Here is a 15,094-nt window from a genome sequence, read left to right on the forward strand (position 1 = left end):
CGGTTTTGTATAAGGCACTGTTACATATACGTTATGTTAGCGTTACTCACACTCTCAGGTTGGGAGACAATAATACTAGATATAAACTTTCTGTGGCCAAAGCAATTAATGTTCATAATGTAACTAGTTGTCCACTTGGCACCCGGCTCGCCGCAAACCCCACCAGCGACGTGTAGTTACATATTTATCTTATTAATTCGTATATCGATAGAGACTTTTCAAACATGAAAATATATATGTTTTTAGTTCTTATAATTATTAAAAAAAAAAGTTTAAGATTAGCTCACTACAAAATTCTTAAGTAATTCGAGAATTTAGTGATCCTAAACAAAATTTGTCTGTTTTGTTGGGTTTTCTCAGAAACTGAATAATTTGATTTAAAGAAGAATCTTGTGATTTCATAAGAAAAAAAAAAAAAAAAGAAGTGGTTAACACAAAATCTTGATTTAGCGTGGATAAAAAGGATATAGCGATATCTTTGAGAAAAAGGTGAAACCAACCCCACCTCCATAATATTTATTTATTTATTTTTTATTATTTTTTTTTTTTTACCACCTCCATAATTATGATGCACTAGTAATCAAATTACAAAGAACTAATGAAAATGGTTCGATAAAAAGATATTGATGATTTTGATATACATGCATGGTGCGCGTGCGCAACTAACTGATTCTAAATTCGTGAAATGAATTAAACATAGTTTGATAGTAATTACATGAACATGGACGTAAACATGAATGTATATGTATGAAAGAGATCCTTAAAACGTTTTAGGTAGAGTTTATATCAGTTTCTACGACCACGCGTACGTTCACGTTTACGATCAAGCTCACGTCAATGTCAATGCCTACATTCAGGCCACGAAATTGATCAAAATAATGTCATTTTCATTCCAGAAAACGTTGTTGAGCCTTCTCGACTTGATGAATTATCAATGGCTTCTTCTTTTTTTTTTTTTTTTCCTTACAAAAGCACAACAAAATTTTTATGCTAATTGATAATACTGAAAAAGGTAAACTCTTGAAAAGTTTCAAATATGTGAAATTGAATGATGAAATTAACAAAATAATAATAACTAAAAAAACTAAAGAATATCATGACTTCTTTACATTCATATAGCTTAATAGCGTAATGATTGACATAACTACGCTTCAAGATTTTAAAAGGCATTTCGTCCAAGCTAGGAACTATTACGGATTAACATTTATATAGGAGTTAAAACTTAGAAGGGCTAAAATCAGAAATCGATAGACTTTATTTCTTGTAATTGCAATTTGTTAGTAAAAAACCACGTTAAAGAGAGATTAGTCCTTGTAACGTCCGGACAGTCACATTTTAGTGATTCAATGTCCATTCTCAATTTATGGGTCCACTTTTTTTAATGGGCCTCACTCTTCTTACTAGGTCCATGAGTCTATCCGTATCCACTACAAGAAAACATGTGTTTAACAACTACCACTTGTGGCTCTTTTTTCTGTCGCAAAAAAAAACGACCACTTAGCGATTCATGTAAGACTGTTTCCCGACCAAAGTAAAAACAGAAGCAAAACAGTCGCATATTTACGACGGATACAATAAAGTCGCAAACACATCGCAATTTGAGACTGTTCGTGACAGTAATTTATCAAAAACAAAGAGTCACAAATTAGCAACGATTTTGCAACATATACTCCGGTCACAAGTTTATTTATCCATAACTTGTTACGAATTTGCAACTCCTATTTTTGCGACGAAGTTGCTACTAACTTTGCGACTACTTTGCAACTACATTTGCGACTGTTAAGCGTCTAACACCTGAATTAGATACTGTTTTGCGACTGTTAAGCGTCTAACACCTGAATTAGATACTGTTTTGTGAAACTTTAGCAACTCTCGATTTTTTGAATTTGAAATTTCACATTAGAGAAATGTTAACATGTTTCTATACACACTTTGAATTGATCAATATCAGCCATATAAACTTTGTCAAAGCTTTCCATTTCAGTATTTCGACATAAAAATTTAATAATATCTAAATCATTATAAGGAGTTCTATGTTATTTCATTAAAAGGTTTGCAATATTCATAAAATTGCAAAACAAAGATATGAAAACAATATTTTAAGCTCATAAACTATTTCATATATTCTACAAGACAATCATGAGTCCATATTGTTAATTTATATCAATAGGAAGAGGACAAAAATGATAGATTTCAAAAATTTGTATTGTGACTAAAGACAAGAGTCACAATAGAGTAACAATTTCTGACTAACGTGTTACTAACTTTGTAACTCTTTCTATTTGCGACTACCTTGATACTAACTTTGCAACTACTGTGCAACTACTTTTGCGACTGTTTAGCGTCTAACAACTGAATTAAATACTGTTTTGCGACTGTTAAGCGTCTAACACCTGAATTAGATACTGTTTTGCGACTCTTTAGCAACTCTCTATTTTTTGAATTTGAAATTTCACATTAGCGAAATGTTAACATGTTTCTATACACATTTCCACTTTGAATTGATCAATATCAGCCATATAAACTTTGTCAAAGCTTTCCATTTCAGTATTTAGACACAAAAATTTGATAATATCTAAATCATTATAGGTAGTTATATGTTATTTCATAAGAAGGTTTGCAATATTCATAAAATTGAAAAACAAAGATATGAAAACAATATTTAAGCTCATAAACTATTTCATATACTCTATAAGACAATCATGAGTCTATATTGTTAATTTATATCAATAGAAGAGGCCAAAAATGATAGATTTCAAAAATTTCTATTGTGACTAAAGTTTAAGAGTCACAATAGAGTAACAATTTGTGACTAACATGTTACTAACTTTGTGACTACCAATAGAAGTGCTTTGTTTGCGACTATCTTGCCACGGTTTTGAAACGAATTTGCTACTGCTCTGTGACTATTGTGTTACTCTATTTGATAGGTTTTCCATATTTAGTATTTTTTCCCAAGATTTAGGCGCGTAGTATTCCCCCCATATTTTTAGTATGCGTCTCTTTTGCGACCAATTTGCGACTCCTCTTTGTTAATTACAAAGCTAAGAATCCATTTAGGATTTCTTTATCTCTTTCAGTCTTTCCAATTTTCGACGAAGTGTTGATTAACCTCTCAATTCTCTCTTCTTCTCCTCTCGAATCTCTCTTCTTCTCCTCTCAAATTTGCTCAAATCTATCCTCTTCTCCTCTCAAATGGCTGGTGCTAGAAAGCCTAAAGGTCGCGGAGGCAGATCCTTAGGAGGTGTTAGGGTTTACAATGGTTTGACTACAGGGGAACCCAGTTCTACGACAGTTAATCGGGCCTCCAATGCTTCGACTTCACGCGGAGGTCGAACATCGTCTCACTCCTCTCAGTCTATGACTAATTCAAATAGAATTAGGCCGTCTTAGTTTCCGCCGAGGACACAACCATCGCCTCCTGCTTCTCAATCACCGCCTCCTGGTTCTCAACAACCGCGGGTTAGTTCTCAACCACCGCGGGTTGGTTATTAACCATTGCGGGTTGCTTCTCAACCACCGTGGGTTGGTTCTCAACCACCGCGGGTTGCTTCTCAACTACCGACTCCTGTTCCTCTACTCACACCAGAACAACCAGACCTAAATATGGAAGAGGATTACGACGAAGAAAACCCCAATTCTGTCGAAGAAGAAAACCCCAATCCTGTCGAAGAAGAAAACCCTAATCCTGTCAAAGACTACCAAGAGATGTTAGATGTTATGCTAGCTCTTCCAGGCCGACAGCATCTACCACTTCTGTCTGTCGATCCCATCCCCGACAGACTCTATGGTAATTTCTCTTTGCTCTTAGTATTAGGTTAAGATAGTTTTGTTGTAGGTTGAGATAGATTGTTTTGTTGTAGGTTGAGAATGATTGTCTTTAAGTTACATCCGCTTAGTTGTAGGTTGCGATTGATTGTTTTTGTTGATTAAGTTTTTGGTTGTGTTTGATTGTTTGGTTGAGACTGATTGTGTTTGATTGATTGGTTGTGTTTGATTGTGTTTGATTGTTTATTTGATTAAGTTTAGTGTAGGACTGCTTTGTTTGATTAAGTTTAGTGTAGGACTGCTTTGTTTGATTAAGTTTAGTGTAAGACTGCTTTGTTTGATTAATTTTTCTTTACTTTTTTTGCTTAGTTGTCTTTAAGTTACATCCGCTTAGTGTTACAATGTTTTTATAGAGACTAATACTCTGTTTTTGTTTTGTGACAGGTTTAACAGGCACAAAGAAAAAATTTCTCGGGTGATTGCTGGAATATTTAGAAGGAAATTCGATGGTCCTTACTACAGTTGGAAGGTTACTTCTATTCACATTCAAGAGAGATATTTCAGGACATTTTCGGTAATGTCTAATAGCTTTCAAAGTTTTATTATCTCTCATAACTGACTTAGTATCATTATTAACTTAACTTAGTTGTAATATGTAGCAGAAGTTCTATTTGGGTACTGGGATAACTAAGCTTGTTAAAGACGAGTTCTTAAAGATAGCCAAAAAACAAATGAAAAGCATTGTTAGTCAAGCTAAAAACAGTGGTAAACAACCTATTTGGATTCGTGGAGAACTGTGGGCTGAGATGTGTGCTCATTGGAACGAACCTGATGTAATAGAGAGGAGTTTAAATGCTTCACAGTGCAGAAACTCCGATCGTGGTGGTCTTGGAGTCCACAAACACCTTGCCGATCAGAAATCATATGTGCAAATTCATCAAGAAATGGTAATTTAACATTGCATCCATGATTTTAACACCCTAAACACCTTGCTTCCATGGTTTTATAATTTTACCTATTTCTTTGTAGGAGGAAGAATTGGGCCGTCCGATATCATTTGGTGAAGTGTTTATGAAGACACATACTCGAGCTGACGGATCGTTTGTTGATTAAAAAGCTAAACAAGTAGCTGAAACTTATGAGAAAACATTAGAGGAGAAACTGTGTGAAGTGGACGATGATGGTCCAGAAAATTCAGGGAATTCTTCTGAACGTTCAAGTCATCGTACTCTCAGCATTGAGGAAAAGAATGACATCTTTCTTAAGGTACTCTCAGCATTTCTTTCTTAATCCACAATTTGGTTTTCATAATCCGCATGGTTTCTTTATTTGCTGAGCATTTTGGTTTCAAAATACTTGTTTCTAGCCTTGACTAACGAAATGCTTTTCTTTTTCTTTGTTTTAGTGTAGTCAAACATATGAGAAGGGAAACCTTTTTGGTCTTGGATCTCTTGTTGAGACACTTAGGAAAGGGAAAAGGAAAGAAATCGATGCAGAATTTTCTCCATCAACACCAACACTTCTCGAGCTTCAAGAACAACTTCGCAACAAGATAGCTCATCTAGATGCTGAGAATGCCCGACTTGATAAGGAGCATCAAGAATCTCAAATGAAGACCAACGAGCTTCTCATCTACATGAAAGAGATAGATCCAGGATTTGAGACTTTTATTGCTTCCTTGCGTCCAACCGCACCTGAAGACATCATACCACCAGCCACCGCGTTAGACACAACACCAGCCACCACATCCTCTTTCTCCATTTACCCAAGTTCTAAACATTGTCGTTTCTAAAAAAACATGAATTTTAATTTGCTTTAGGATGATCTTTTTGGATAATGAATGATTATGATACAATCATGCTAATCTTTTTGTTTATTGAATGATTTTGATATCTTTCTTTATGATTTGGGTTTCAATTTTAATTTATTGTGATTCTTTCCAAATTTGAGAGATAAAATATGCCAAAATGTCACCAAATTGCGACCAAATTTATTTCTGTGAAACTATCAGATTAGTGGCAAAATGGTTACTAATATACGAGGACTACTTTGCGACGACAGATAAGGAGTCTTAAAATGGTCACACAATTTAATCACTAATTTGCGACTGACTTGTAACTACGTTTACGACCAAAGGTTTCTAATATAAAGAGTCTGTAAAGCGTCGCTTATTAGCGACTATATAATGGCGTCGTAATCCAGTCGTAATTCTGCGACCATTTTGAGACACCACATCATTAAGTGGACGATGATGGTCCAGAAAATTCAGGAAATTCTTCTGAACGTTCAAGTCATCGTACTCTCAGCATTGAGGAAAAGAATGACATCTTTCTTAAGGTACTCTCAGCATTTCTTTCTTAATCCACATTTTGGTTTTCATAATCCGCATGGTTTCTTTATTTGCTGAGCATTTTGGTTTCAAAATACTTGTTTCTAGCCTTGACTAACGAAATGCTTTTCTTTTTCTTTGTTTTAGTGTAGTCAAACATATGAGAAGGGAAACTTTTTTGGTCTTGGATCTCTTGTTGAGACACTTCGGAAAGGGAAAAAGAAAGAAATCTATGCAGAATTTTCTCCATCAACACCAACACTTCTCGAGCTTCAAGAACAACTTCGCAACAAGATAGCTCATCTAGATGCTGAGAATGCCCGACGTGATAAGGAGCATCAAGAATCTCAAATGAAGACCAACGAGCTTCTCATCTACATGAAAGAGATAGATCCAGGATTTGAGACTTTTATTGCTTCCTTGCGTCCAACCGCACCTGAAGACTCCACACCTGAAGACATCATACCACCAGCCACCGCGTTAGACACAACACCAGCCACCACATCCTCTTTCTCCATTTACCCAAGTTCTAAACATTGTCTTTTCTAAAAAAACATGAATTTTAATTTGCTTTAGGATGATCTTTTTGGATAATGAATGATTATGATACAATCATGCTAATCTTTTTGTTTATTGAATGATTTTGATATCTTTCTTAATGATTTGGGTTTCAATTTTAATTTATTGTGATTCTTTCCAAATTTGAGAGATAAAATATGCCAAAATGTCACCAAATTGCGACCAAATTTATTTCTGTGAAAAACTATCAGATTAGTGGCAAAATGGTTACTAATATACTGCGACGACAGATAAGGAGTCTTAAAATGGTCACACAATTTAATCACTAATTTGCGACTGACTTGTAACTATGTTTACGACCAAAGGTTTCTAATATAAAGAGTCTGTAAAGCGTCGCTTATTGGCGACTATATAATGGCGTCGGAATCTAGTCGTAATTCTGCGACCATTTTGAGACACCACAATTTTGCGACAAATTTTTAGCGACCATCTCAAATAGTCGTTTAGTAGTCGCAAATTAGGTATTTGCAACTGTTTTGCGACAATATTGGAGTCACTAAACGCATGTTTTCTTGTACTGATCCAACGGGAGGCATTAAAGACTTGCTCTCCGCTGTTTCTGAAACCGGGGTGTCACAAATTATCCCCACTAGCAGATTGCAACGTCCTTGTTGTGCACCAAGACCGTGACCCCCAACGGTGTGAGCCCACTCGACTCAACAATTGTCTGGATTCGGTTATGATACCACTTGTAACGTCCTGACCGCCACCTCTTCGTGGGCCCTATATAACAACCCGCCCTGTTTTTTTGATATAATATAATTAAATACCTCAAAATATTTAATTACACACAAACAATAAACCAAAAACAAACCAACATGCACATCAGAAGACATGATAAACCAACTCTAATTTATTATAAATAAATTATCAACCATAAGTAATATAAAGTAGCAACCTAGCATACTTCTAAACAAGGTTCCAACAACTTATAAAACATAACCACACCACAATAACCGAGACCCTAGATCATCCTCCTCCTCATTGCCATGATTCAACGTCATACATTACATGCACCACAAGAAAATCAAGAGTACAACCACAAATAAAACATAACAAACCAGCCATTGAACATAACACCTATTAACACATTCACTACATCTACACATCATCACACAAAACAAGTCATAAAACTCAATCGCTCATAACCATGCACTCACCTTAACAAGATGATTCGAACAATAAAACACAACCAGGAGAGCCTCTCCTCACATCTGCAACAGCCCAGAAACACCCTACAACAAGTCACACAACCACAACGACCTTGAAACAAAACTGACTGAAATAATAGAAACCTTCAGTCTTAAAGACGAAACCCCAAAACAAAAACCAACCGTTAACTATCAAATCCCTCCAATGAAAAGCTATACATAGACATCACGTAACTTTCCCTTAAATCTCATGCCGATCGGTATTAGATGAGACCGCAATCGCACTTACAATTCTCGCTGGTCTCAGTTCGCATCTGAGACAAAGCACCTCATGAAACTGCAGATATCTTCTCGATTATTAACTTAAATCCAAATCCGTAAAAAAAGAGAATCTGGATACAAGGCTTATATATTACTCCACCAAATTTCATTACCTTTGGGTATGATTTGCTATGCTTAAACTGCTTTTCACTAGACCTTGTAGATTCTTCTTCTTCTTTGGCATATTATGTTAGTGTGGTTTTTGAATACATTTCACATTCATAACAAATAAATAAATAAATAAATTACTACCCAAAGTCCAAACTCTCTTTGAATACTCGAAAGTATACTAATTATCCAAATTAAGCAGGGGACTTTTTTGGATACTATAACTTCCATGCGACTGATTGCATGTCATGGTTCGCATTAGTTATATGTTGTTTAGCTAGTCTTTATGGTTGAACCATTTCACACGAGAATCTAGATCAAACAACACGCTTGGGGTAGAAATTCTTGCAAAGGTTTGTCTGGTTACAATTGCTCAGTAACTGTAGGTTTATGATGCTTGACGAGTTATTTTTTTTACTTACAAGATTGACTGTATGAATTGATTGTTGTTATTGCAATTTATTGATTTTGGTCTTGGTCTGGTGAGACAAGACAACTGCTCTCTCTAAAAAAATTGGTTTGTTTATGCCTCATTTGTGGATGCAGATATGAAATTGTTTGGAAAAGTAATCTAAGTAGCTGACCAGTTCGTAAGACTAAAGAAGGAAAGAAATATGGTGGATAGTATATCATCTGATTTAATATTAAAACGATGTAATACCTTATTACCAAACTTACTATTTTTCTATACCCTAGGTTTATTCAAATAATCTGTTTTCTGCATAATAATTACTAATCTAATCGAATTATCATAATATACTTAGTAAAAGGTTAGTGAAAATTTTTCTACGTGTTCGGCTCAGATGTATTGTAGACGAGAGTTAATCTTGTAAAGAAACTCGGGTTAGGATGTTTCAGTTTTCCTTTTAATCTTATACTGCCACTAGAATCCTAGATAAGACTCACTATAACCAAATATGCACTTTTATGATAAAAACGTCTTGAGCCGCTTTTCGAATTTTCTCTTTGACCATGTTAATATTTTAGCTAGGAACATATATACTTTGACGACCTGAAAAATAAAAAATATTTATTGTCAAAAAAGATAAAAATTATTGTGAAACACAAGTGTGATTATTCCATCACAAACACGTGGCATTACACTTGTCCATGTAGTATTACATAATCTTTAAAGTGTAACATTTGTCATTATATCTTTCTACTTGTCATTACCAAAACTAATGAGTAGGTGACTCATGTTTTGTTTACTTCACTATAAATAGGTAGAAGTGTTAGTGAATAATGGTGGTGTACGTAGGAGAGTAAGAAGAATAAACATAATAAACTCCATTATTCACATTCCTCTCTTGTCTTCTATTCCACCTTGTTTCTCTTGTCCCATACACTATTATTGTTATAGTTCATAACACGTTATCAGCCCGATGTTTTTACCGCTAGAGCTTTTTACGAGGTAAGTAAATTTATATTGTTTCAGTTTATGCCTTTCACCGGATTGATTGTTATAAGAGTAGGCTTTGCCTCCTTTACAATCAAATGTATAGCTAAGTGATTTCTGGACCGATCATGAGATATATGGTAGGCTCTGCCTCCTTCATGATCAAATAAAAGCTTATCTTTTCCGGATTGATCGTTATATATGGTAGGCTCTGCCTCCTTCACGATTAATAAAAAGCTATGTCTTTTCCAGAAAATTTGTTTTATATGATAGGCTCTGCCTCAAATACGATCAAACATAAAGCTATATAAGTTTCGGATTGATAGCCTAATTTATGATCAAATAAAAGGCTTTGGCTTTGCCTCGTTAAAATGAAAATGAGGCCTCCTGAATTCTTACATGGGAAACTATGATTTCTATTTTATTTTCAAAATTTCTCTGTTTATTTATTTGATTCGTTAAATAATAAATATATCTTATATGAGATTTAAAGATAATAAAATGTCTTTATGATCAAAAATATATTTTTCTTATGAGAATATATTAAGCACAAGTCAATATATTTTAGACAGTGCAAAAATAATTGGAAGGTCTAGATGAGTCAGTCTCTCGACTTCCAAAGACATCAGATTCATAATTATCGATGTCTAGTTATCTCCAAAATCTCAAATAAACTCATGGAGTTTCAAAGACATTTTGTTTGCGTAAAATTATTATATTGAGACTATAAATATATATGGTATCGGATGTTCGACCATATTGGAGACATGCATGTATATATGATTATATCATGCAAAAACAAAGATGGTAAATGATAGTAAATATGAAATTCCCTAATGCTTTCAAGCATAGTGTTACCGGTCAAGTCATCCCGATCAATCAATGATATTAAAAATCATTGAGGATTTTGTTTTAGAGAAACAAAAGTTGTTTTAAATGTATTGCATGCCTCCATGAAGTTTTAAACACACCACTTCATTCATATTTCAGGTAACATCTAATTTATGTTGAATTTCTATTTGTTTATGTTTATGAAATCGATGGTTGTATACCTCCTCCTTAATTCTGTGGTAGGCTATGCCTCCAGAATCATATAATGTTGGCTCATTCACCATCCTTTTGGATTAACAAGCTCATTGTATATATATGATGATTTGATTTCTTTGATAAATCCTCAAATCAAACCCCACATATAACCGATCTAAAGGATTCGATCAAAGGCGAATGGACATAAAGTCATCATCATAAGATGGGGTAATACTAATCTCATATCTTATTAGGATCTAAGATAATAGACATAGCCGAAATCGGTATGTTGTTGATCCTTAAGTGGGATTCAGTACGAGATGATTGAACTCCAAGAGTTATCATCTCGAGGGAGAGAATTCAAGTAATCCCACATCGACAATAAGTCGATAAACTTTGGTGAATTTGACACTCCAGAGCAATATAACTTTGGTGAAGTCATATCCTTTAGTTTATCACATATATATGTCGCATGTGATAAAGAGGAACATCCATGATGTTCACTCTTGAAATGAGCTATAATGAATCGTTCATAGCGCAACCCCAAGAAATTGAAAAACGGTTCTTGGTGATTTAATCTCCATATCAAAACATGGAACATGCAGTTTTGCATGTAGTCAATATTATATAAGAGATCAACAATTTAAAAAGAAATATTTCTCCCATGTTATGTATTCATGGTTGGAGATCAAATATTTTTCATTTTGAATATTATGGGTGTGTGATATATATTTTAAAATGCTCCTCCACACCACATAAAAAATATCATCCACAGAGGATGAAATATATAGATGTGGGAGATGAGTCTCCACTCTAATGATATAGAGCCATCTTATGAGAGATGTGCGTATTGCAAGATTTGCATATCATCAAATTGGATAATAAAAGTTCCCCATTATTATGGGAGAATCATCGAATAGTTTTGGATCTTTGAACAAATGAATATAATGAATGAACTTGAAAGTTCAAAAGTTCAACAGATCACTATTCAAAATATATATTGCAAATTAAATGCAAAAAGCTGATGGATGAGATTTCATATAATTATTGATCCTCACATAAATGAATATGAACTTATAGTTCTGAGAAATCTCACATCCTAGTTAAAAATGCTCCAATAAAATTATGTCTCTGGCGGATGACATACTAAGTCTATGACACATAAAAGGTGATAGACTACTTTGGTTCCTAAGATAAATAAAATCTTTGAAAAGAAAAAGGAGCAAATTAAAAATAAGATTATACTCTCAAAAGAAGAGAAAATGAACTCCTAAAGAGGAGTAGATAGACTCTATAAGAGCTAATAGACTCCAAGAGAGGAGCACATAGACTCATAAAGAGGAGCAATATACTTCTCAAGAGGAGTAAAGAAATTGATTGATATGGTTAATAAAGAAATCAAGTAAATGAATAAAATCATTTATATAATGATTAAAGAGATCTTGATTAACCATACCATTATGGGAAATTGGAACCAAATACATAATGTCGACAATAAAAATATTATATCGCGCAATGTGATTAATGAGGATCATAAATCTCCGTTCTTTGAGCGTATAAAGATATATATTGGCCAATAAAGAGGTAATCAAGTCTATATTAAACTCGTATGAAAGACGAGTAATTTTTGGACTAGTGGTCCAAGCATCATAATGGAATAATGATATATAACAAAATGGTGTGTCGCACCATGTTTTGTTAAAATACCTTATCAAACAAAATGGATGCTATATGAATGACTTGAAATATGCCTCATGGGATGCTTGAAAAGCTAATCCCGAAAGATATATGATATCATAATTATGTTCTCGAGAACTCATTGATGATCATCAAAACCCTAAAAGGTTATTTGGAAGAAAAGATCTTGGAAACATCATTCGAAAGAGATGCTATCATAATCAGTTCTAATAGAAGTCAAATAAATATATATATAGTCATATAAGATCATGCATATATGCTGACGATCATTTATATATCTTATGAATTGTGCATAACATTTTTTACTAACCTCTTTACAGCATATAATTCATTCTCTATTAGTATACTTTGAGATGAGTTAAAACGTATTTTCTATTGCAATGGTATGATTAACTTGGGCTTATTATATTTTAGAAACCCCGAGTTTGGTCTAGTTGGTTTTGCAGATGCATAATATTTATCAGATCCACACAAATCCCGATCCCAAACTGGATATGTTTTCACAATTGGAGGAATTGCAATCTTATGGTGCTCACAAAAACAGACTTTGGTCGCCACTTCCTCAAATCATGCAGAAATAATTGCTCTTCATGAAGCATCAAGGGAATGTGTATGGCTCAGATTAATGACTAACCACATACAAGAATCGAGTGGAATAGTCACCAGTAAAGAGCCAACACATTATTTAAAGACAATGCTGCTTGTGTCACCCAAATCAAAGAAGGTTACATTAAGAGCGACAGAATAAAGCATATACCTCCAAGATTTTTCTCCCACACTCAAGAACTCGAGCAAAAAAGGGAAGTTGATATCCAACATATCCGCTCAAGTGAAAATGCAGCAGATCTATTTACAAAGGCGCTTCCGACTACCACATTCAGAAAGCATATTCACAGTATTGGAATGCGTCATCTACGATATTTATGAAGAAAGATTATACATATCTTTTCGAGGGGGAGATTACGTTACTATACTCTTTTTCCCTTGTCATGGTTTTTATCCCAATGGGTTTTTCCGTGACAAGGTTTTTAATGAGGTAGTACGTAACTCATCAATGGTGATAGATAATCAAGGGGGAGTATTGTGAAACACAAGTGTGATTATTCCATCACAAACACATGGCATTACACTTGTCCATGTAGTATTACATAATCCTTAAAGTGTAACATTTGTCATTATATCTTTCTACTTGTCATTACCAAAACTAATGAGTAGGTGACTCATGTTTTGTTTACTTCACTATAAATAGGTAGAAGTGTTAGTGAATAATGGTGGTGTACGTAAGAGAGTAAGAAGAATAAACATAATAAACTCCATTATTCACATTCCTGTCTTGTCTTCTATTCCACCTTGTTTCTCTTGTCCCATACACTATTATTGTTATAGTTCATATCAAAAATAAAGATTACCTATCCGGAATAACGCACTTACGCACATTAATTTTCGTTTTCTAGAAGTTGAGTCTCTCGCCATATTTATTTTTGGAAATTTTCAAGCAAATTAATTTTCATACTTAAAAATATCAGTCGTATGGAAGATGCGTGTTGGATAACTTAAGTTTGAAGTTATCCTATTTTTAAATTAATTGTGTTCACATTTAGATAAGGTTTAAGTTTGTGTTAGGAGTTATCTAACACAAAAAGGTTTTCTATTAAGAATAGGATTGGTTTTATATAAATAAGGGTGTTGAGTTGTGACACAACCTTAAGAGAGAGTTTAAGAGTTTGAGAGCTATAGGTTTTTGAGAGATTTTTCCTAAAACTAATAAAAGAAGAGTTGTTCTTTTAGTTTGATCTTAAACTTGAAAACAAGAATTGGTATCAGAACTTCAGGAGATTACAAAAGATGGGAGATCTTTCTGCCAAAAGAAGGAGGAGGAACTCCTTCTATCACGTGTCCGATGTTAAACGAAGCAAAATATACTGTATGGGCCATGAAGATGAAGATTGCGCTTAGAGTTCATAAAGTGTGGGAGGTCATAAAACCAGAGACTGCAACAGACGTCATCAATAAAGATAAAAATAACATGGCGATTGCCTTGCTTGTTCAATCCATACCAGAATCACTTACCTTACAAGTTGACAGACTTGACTTGGCTAAAAAGATGTGAGAGGCAATCAAGGCAAGACATGTAGGAGCAGAGAGGGTGAAAGAGGCTCTTCTGCAGACTCTTATGGCTGAATTTGATCGCTTACGTATGAAAGATTCAGAGAAGATTGATGATTTTGTGGGAAGACTGTGTGAAATCTCAGCTAAGACAGCGACTCATGGAGAAAACCTTGAAGAATCAAAGATGGTGAAGAAATTCCTAAATTTTCTCCTAAGAGCAAAGTTCATACATATGGTTGCATCACTGGAACAAGTCTTGGATCTCAATACCACGAGCTTCGTGGATATTGTTGGATGCCTTAAGGCGTACGAGGAACGTATTTCAGAAGAAGAAGAATCACTCAAAGACCAAACCAAGCTGCTGTACACAAACATGGAAGGACAAACGATCTATGCAAATCGTGAAAATAACGGAGACTACTGAAACATAGGCCGCGGAGGAAGATTTTTTAACATAAGCAAAGGTCGTGGGCGTTTTGGCGGAGGACGAGGCTACGGCGGAGGTCAAGAATTGTCCAAAATCACATGCTTCCGATGTGACAAGTCTGGACACTTCGCTTTCAATTGTCCAGATCGATTGCTTAAACTGCAAGAAAGTCACGAAGATGA

This window comes from Camelina sativa, chromosome 19, assembly GCF_030686135.1.
Source record: "Camelina sativa cultivar CO46 ecotype springtype chromosome 19, ASM3068613v1".
Taxonomy (NCBI): Eukaryota; Viridiplantae; Streptophyta; class Magnoliopsida; order Brassicales; family Brassicaceae; genus Camelina; species Camelina sativa.